At 36.1% G+C, this 7409-nt stretch overlaps 1 long non-coding RNA gene across 1 annotated transcript; it reads left to right on the top strand.

Annotated features, from left to right (window-relative positions):
* Positions 1–1060: 1060 nt before the first annotated feature.
* LOC125692071 (uncharacterized) lies at positions 1061–6543 on the top strand. Its single transcript, XR_007376436.1, has 3 exons — positions 1061–1124; positions 2443–2528; positions 6197–6543. It is a non-coding gene; the product is annotated as an uncharacterized LOC125692071 (long non-coding RNA).
* Positions 6544–7409: the final 866 nt, after the last annotated feature.

The following is a 7409-nucleotide window of genomic DNA, read 5'->3' as shown; positions in this document are numbered from 1 at the left end:
TAAAACTGAGGCTTTGAACTTAAGCCCCATGATATGTAACCCTACTTCAAATGCTAATTTTTACCTTCACTCATTTACAGGCTTAGAAATTCTGCCTGCAGGAGAACATGTGAAAAGCTGTAAATAAAGAGATAAATCAATTTCAAATGGGATTCCTAAAGCGTGTAATGTGCTCAGACACAAGGCATGACCTGCAAAGGCACATGGATGAAGGAATGCCAGCTCCACAGTGTTTTTGAAAGCCAGGACAAAAGAAGAGAGATAAACGTCTCATATTTTTAATTCAGGTTATTTACTATTTGTCCTGCAACGGATTATAAAGGCAGCAACACTGGAAAAATATGAATGCCACAGGTTATGTACCTTTCATTCCACACTTCTTAAATCCAGTAACCGCACTGCACTTTTTATGAAATGTGTACCTGCAGATCTAATTGTGCAGTTCTAGCCTTAAATTAAATTAGTGATGGAAAACTACAAACCAATACATCCAGGAATGAAAAAATGAAATACACTTTCATGTTGTTGAGTTCTAAACAGAGTACAGTAAACTAGGAAAAGACCTAAGGGTCACTGCAGACAGCAGTCCCAATAGGTAACGAAGCACTGAAAAAGGACAGGTTTTAGTACTGTGCATTTCTCTATTTATTAGTGGCACAATGCCATGTGTTCTCTAAGGCTTAAGATCACTAGTTTGTCTCATAATCATATTTGTAATAAATCTTTAGCAAATATAGAAAGTGGCAGTTAATATTCAGTGTAATTGGGGAAAATAGGGAAAATATAGTCTCTATACTTCTATATTTGAAGGACAACTGAAAGAAACTGTCCAATTTAATCTAAATGAGAGCTGAATAAATTTGAGGTTCATGTTCTTATTTTAGAGCAAATGAATGAGTTTCCAAAATGCTTTAAACTAAACAGGAACAAATCTCTTTTCCTCCCAAACAAGACTGGTCACACAATGAGGATGGCAATACCATATTCAGAAATAACAAACCGAGAAAACTTGATATATATAGACTAAACCTTGATCTACTAGCTCTTTTTTCCTACAATCTGTTTCTGTAAAAAACATTAATCTTAGCAACTTCCAGTCCCTGAGGACAGCTATTGCCATTCCTGTAAGTACTTTTAAATGATTTTCTTCCAATTTCATCATGAGTGAAACTATAAATACACAATTAAGGATTAACAGCACCATTCATTAGACATGACATAGAAGCCTTATGTGCTGTTGTTAGAAAGAGACAGTCAATATTGCTGCCTATTTAAAATAGACTAAAAAAATCCTAGGTCTTGTAAGCAGAAATACTTGGGGTACAAAAGCTAATGAGTCATATGTAAATCTGTAGTTGACACCCTTGTTAGATCTAAAAATACTTTGAAATGTTTTAGATTAAATAAGATTTAAAGGGTTAGTACTCTTTTTAAGAGGTGTGGGGAAAAAAAAGAACACTTTTTTTAACACAACCAATGTCCAAGAAAAGAAGAAAACCTATGTAGTAAAAATTCTGCTCTTACTGTTTTCCTGATGCTAAAAAAAAATAGAAAAAAAAAAAAAGGCTCTATTGTTCTGCAAAATTACTAGATAAGCCACCAAACAGTTTTGGTTAGGGAATAGTTGCTTGGGATTTAAATTATGTGACAAATGAAAAAACTGTCTGCAGTACTGCTGTCCCAGTATCCCTGCATGGCCTTCTGCGTAATATCCACAGCTTCAGTGTCTTCACACCATCTTCAGGGAACACGATGAAGCTTCACAAGTGAGATCTCCTCATCTAATTACTTAGAAAGCAAGTGTTGATCACACATGCTGATGAACACAAGATTAGGCTCCCTTTATAAAACTTCAATAAATCATGTAGAATTCTTATTATTCTGAAATGTCAGCTATGACTGGATGTGATCCACAAGAAGTTTTCTTCCTTTCCTTCAATGTTTCTGCAGTGCCAATTCAAATAGACTGCAAAAACCATCATGCCAGCAAAGAAAACGTCAGTATGTTGGTCTTACAAGACTATGGATTATATATACACAGCTTTCATTTCTTGAGCAAATCCTGTCGTCTATGGAGAAAAGATGAATGGATTTTCCCCATTCCACCCTGTTGTGGACCTGACGGGATACAAACATACAGCTTAGTACTGTGGCCCTGAAGGCAGGGCTGGTTCAGAGGTCATTTTGAGAGATAAATTCACAGTGTGTTTCCTCCAGAGGAGAAAATAAGTAGCAGTATTAGCAGGTTGTCAGTATTGCTTGCAAAACACATGGCTGCTAAATGGTAATTGCCACAGCATCAAGGTTCAGGGAAGATTTTAAGAATGATCAGTGTCTGAGCTCACTTTTTGAAGACATTTTAAAGGTTATTTATGGCAATAATAACCATAAACTGAGTCTGGGGAAGAGTTTATACTATGCACTGGTTCTGATTTTTTCTAGGTAACATCATCTGCAGGAAATAACTGTCAGCAATACTGTCCATCTGCAACAGAGCCACACTTGGTCCTACCTAGTCAAGGACACAGGTATGCTCAAAGAATGTGAAGGAAGTGTTCATGAATCCTGCCAAATGCAGGAAGTGCCATGGTCACCTCATTAGAGAAAATGGATTTTTTGTCTCTGCCTTCAGTGGGGTATAGATTTTGTCCCAGGTATAATTCCATTCTCAGCTTTTAATGGGCACTGCAGTATGTGGATCTGCACATTTTTTTCTCCCTTTCTGCCTGCATCCTGTACGGAGCTGCTGTAGTTTGTCTTTCTGTTAGGCACATGCTCTATGAAATACAGGAATTTATTAAACCACCCAATCCATCAGTTGAAAAATAAAAAAGAGTTCATAATTTTTTTTCCGTGATGAATTACAGAGCTTGCTGTGTCTTCACCAGCTACTAGTGTACTGGATTTCCAGCTAGCTGTGCTTTGTTTAATATTTATGAGCAAAGTGTCTGTACTGGGTTAAGTCTGTAATGGGAAAGCGTATTTCATTTTTGCTTAAAGTAGAATGCCTGTGATAATCTGTATGCTAAATGTGATAGCTACCTGCCATAATGTTACCTACACCATTCTGTTATAGACCTGCAGTGTTAGTCCTTCATGAATCACATTTACTATCTGCTGCTTATTAATAATGCAGAAAACTAAAGTGAAGAACTAGTGCAAGTAAACTATCCACTGGTAACAGTTTTTTCTCCTAATGAGAATTCTGCAGCTATAAGCAAAACTAACAACCGTCTGTGTAAGCTTTCCCTTCTCATTCAAATTGGAAATGAAATTCAAGCTCACCCTGGGTGGCTGCAGTTTCACTGAAGCAATCCTAACAGCTTTTTGAAATGGGACATTTATGGCAGGTTTAGCTTGTTCAAAAATTGTTTAAAATTTTGAATTACAAATATTTTGCTTCAGAATTTCTACATTTCATTCTGCAATTACTCAAATATTATTTAATAATTTATAGCATAATGTTTACATGAACAATTTTAATACTGTGGGTAGTATCATGCTATCAGTTTTCCACCTCTACTAAACAAAAATGGAGGCATTTCTGATCCTGGCTTGTATGAATATGCATGAATATCAGTAAAATCCCAGCTTGATTTCTCTCAATGTCTTTTTCAGAGAAACTGATAGCAGATTATAAAATAGATACATAAAAAATCACATGGCAATGACACCAAAACTAAATGTTAGTTTTTCTTATATTCTTTAACAATAAAACATTTTATTCTGTGCACTACATTTTAAACACAATTCTGTTACTATGTGCATGGCATGAAATACGGAAGTAAAAAAATTAAGAATGAAGCATTCCCTTCCCTAAGGATTGTTTTAAAAGCAATGTCAATTCAGCTTTAGTTACTCAGAGTGATTATTCTCTGACTTCTGTTTATGCATCTATAATACCTACAGCTCAAATGAGAGATTAAACTGTGCTATGCATCATGTCTGATAAAGCAACATAAATGTGACAGATCTATCCCAAGAATCTCCCGATCTCAAATCTTGAGAGCAGACAAAAAAATGCTCACTCTAGTGGTCAAAAATCTGTATGTAACCAATGAGGAAACTTGTGTATCCAGAAAGTATGCAGCCATTAAACAGCTTGAACTTTCTCAGTTTTCATCCAGAAGCCTTTCAAATTTTGGCAGTTTTGATCTATAGCTCAGTGATCTATCTATAGATTTCAGAAATGAATAGGCAGAGATGCTAGTATAAGGTTAAACTGTTACCACAGTAAATTTTACTGTGATATAAGATTCCTGTGAATCACTAAAGTCACTTATATTTTTTAATAAAATTACAGGCATTTTAAAATTTCTGCTTTCTAAACAAGGATGGCAAATTATTGGGAGTGCCCTTTTTAACTTATCTACTTTTAGAACAGCTTAGAATAACAGTTGAAGTACTGCAGCCAGTGGAGAAAATTAAAATTCTGGCTCTACTTTCCAGTTTTCAGGTATTGAATTTTTAGAAAAGTTCCGATTTTTTAAGTTGTCAGCAGATTCCCTTCAGGGGCATATAAATCTTCATTTCTAAGTTGAAGAAAGGAAGCAGCAGGAATTGCTAACAAATGATCTGAATAAAGCTTTTATCATGCTAAATAGATGAAGATGATATACTATGAATCAATGTATCTTTGAGCAAGCAGTCCAACTGAGGATTCCAGGGACTAAAATAGTCCTTTGGAAAGAAAAAGAAAAATACTACTTGTCCATCCAGGATGTAACGAATAAAGATAAAGAATAAAAAAGCACTTTTAATCACACCTTCTATAAAAAAACACTTTTTGGAAGCTGCTTTGACTTCATACAGTGTCAAAAATTATAATAGGTTGGTAAGTCTTGAATTTAAATATTGAAAAACCCCATAAATCATGGTGTGCCAGGTTTAAGCCTTTCTTCCAATTGTCTTTTCACAGAGAATATTAGTTGAATGAGTCACAACAGTATATTGTAATTGTACTATTACAAATTGCCATATCTTCATCTTTGACATTCTATCATTCCTCTGCAATAGGTAAAAACGAAGCTTAATAGCCCAGTATTTAAACTAGGTATCCACAACCTTGTCATTATTTTGGGTACAATAGCAAGCCTCTCTGGAACCAGTCAACCAAACCATGGGGAATCTTGGAGTTAATTACATCACCTTAGACAATAATTTGCTCTTTGTAGTGGTACCTATCTCTTTCCACAGTTGGTTCTCTTTTTTGTTGAGTTGTGATGTCCCATTAATCACAGTTACATTTGCTCTGTGTCATGTTATTCATCATCCTTTATCCCTGCAGCTGTTTCCATCCTTTTGGACTCAGATAAACTGCTAATTTAAGCTAGTGATGTCCAACCTTGAATATCACAATGGCTTGTACCACAATGCTGAAGGTCAGCTACTGCATTCACACAGTCCAAGATTTTTAGTCACTATAATTACTCCACATCTCCTGCTCATTTGCTTGGATAGAGATCATGCTCATCTCAAATAAGTAGGTAGCTTTTTTGATGGATACCTGACACACCAGATCATAAAAACACACCAAGTTTTTTTCTAACATCAAGCTATGCAGCTCCTCTTCTTCTCTTTTTTCCTTCCTTGTCTTTAATTCTTTCAATTTTCTTTCTAACATGACATTAACTATATTTAGTGGACTGTGGGGAGTTAAGAAGAAGGAAGAAAGTTTTTGCTATTTTGCTGCTCCTTCAAGCATTTTTCCTTTGTCTCAAGTCACCTTACCTGATTATATGTGTTAACAGGGTCACAGGGGAGATAAATATTTGCATAAAATTAAAATGAGGTATAAAGTATATATAACTAATACCATACTTTACCAAATAAAAGAATTTCAAATATTAATTTCACTTGATATCTGTTTTACACAAAACAATTTACGTAAAATATTAATTATTCACTACTATTTTTCCAGACAACAACAGACTGTTTCCTTCATTTGATGAGAACCAATAATTTTTTTTAGTGAGATGTGTATGAGAGGAATGTATGACAGTGCCAGAGAAAAAGTACTGTTAGATCTATTTATTTATTTATGGCTGTGTGAGAGATTGTCCGAGGGCCCGTAACTCACCCTTGCCTCTCTTGTGAAAATCATGGTTCACAATGGCCTTAGAGTAAGACTGGCTACAACAGCCTGAATGTTTTCTAAGGAACAGTAAATGCTTTACTTGTCTCTTGTTTTCCACAGGTGGAAGATTATTTGAGAGACAACAACAGAAAACCTCATGATTTGGTATTCACAGGAAAGTGAGATTACCAAACTTTCAATTGATGTGTTGTTACAAATAACCTCCAGCTAAAACTTCATCTGAGTTACACAAAGGAGCACAGCACAGAGAAGAGGTGCTGATATGCATGTAGGAATGCCCTTTCATTACTAGAGCTTGCTGAAGCTCATGGCATATCATGTGTGAAGGCAACTCTGTTCATTAATCATTAAAGTTGGAAAAGACCACCATACAGTGATTGAGCACCTGGTGGAAGGCAGGGCCAATCCAGAAGATCTCAGGTTCATGCAATGAACCTGAAGGTGGAGCCAGGATCCATCCCTTCCCAGACTTCATTTAAAGGTTGGCAGGGAAGGCAAGGGTATCTTGGAGGTGCATGTGTACCTGAGGCCTTCTGAAGGTAAGTAGAATATTTCCTTTGCTTCCGTGCTCTTAGGTGTTGCAGTTGCACAAGTCCTCAATTGCTGCAGCATAGGGTCTTGCTACACTTCTGCTGTTGCTGTGCCTTCTACTGTGTTACAGCCACTAAGATAATCTAGTCCAACCATAGACCTATTGCCAACTTGTCTACTAACCTGTGTCCCTAACTAAAAAACCTTATTCTGGCTGGAAGCTGCCCACTGAGATTCAAGAATTGTATTTTTCCATTGCTGTGAAAACCAGAAGTGGTCAACTATGTGAATAACGTGCTGAGTTAAGGCTGGAAGGGATTCTATTTGGAATCCCTATGTCAGGTGCTGTGGTCAGTGATGTTGCTGTGCACTGTTAAATGCTCTTGTAATGCAAAAGTTTGTGTTATTGTCAGCCTTGTTTGCACTATTCCTTCTTCTTCTGTCCTACATTGTTCTTGCCTTTCCTAGATGAAGCTACTAGTTCTCGCCACAGGTACCAACTATAGGATTTTCAGGTAGAAACACTAAGAGCTTCCAAAGAGCATATGAAAGATGCATTATATACAGAAATCTTACAAACCCTTTGGTCTTGTCAAAATGGAGTTTAATGTGTGATTAAAAGTATGTGTTAATTACATTTTGATAAATCTGCTCATGGAGAGATTTTGGGTCCAACTTTGATAGCTTAGCAGATGCGTGAAGCAGAATATTTTGCCTTCTTAGATCTAAAGGCTCTTAGTCAGCATGTTAGCTAACGTGTTTTAATACTAGCTCTATAAAG

This window comes from Lagopus muta, chromosome 4 (assembly GCF_023343835.1).
Source record: "Lagopus muta isolate bLagMut1 chromosome 4, bLagMut1 primary, whole genome shotgun sequence".
Lineage (NCBI taxonomy): Eukaryota > Metazoa > Chordata > Aves > Galliformes > Phasianidae > Lagopus > Lagopus muta.
This window is presented reverse-complemented; position numbering and strand designations above follow the sequence as displayed.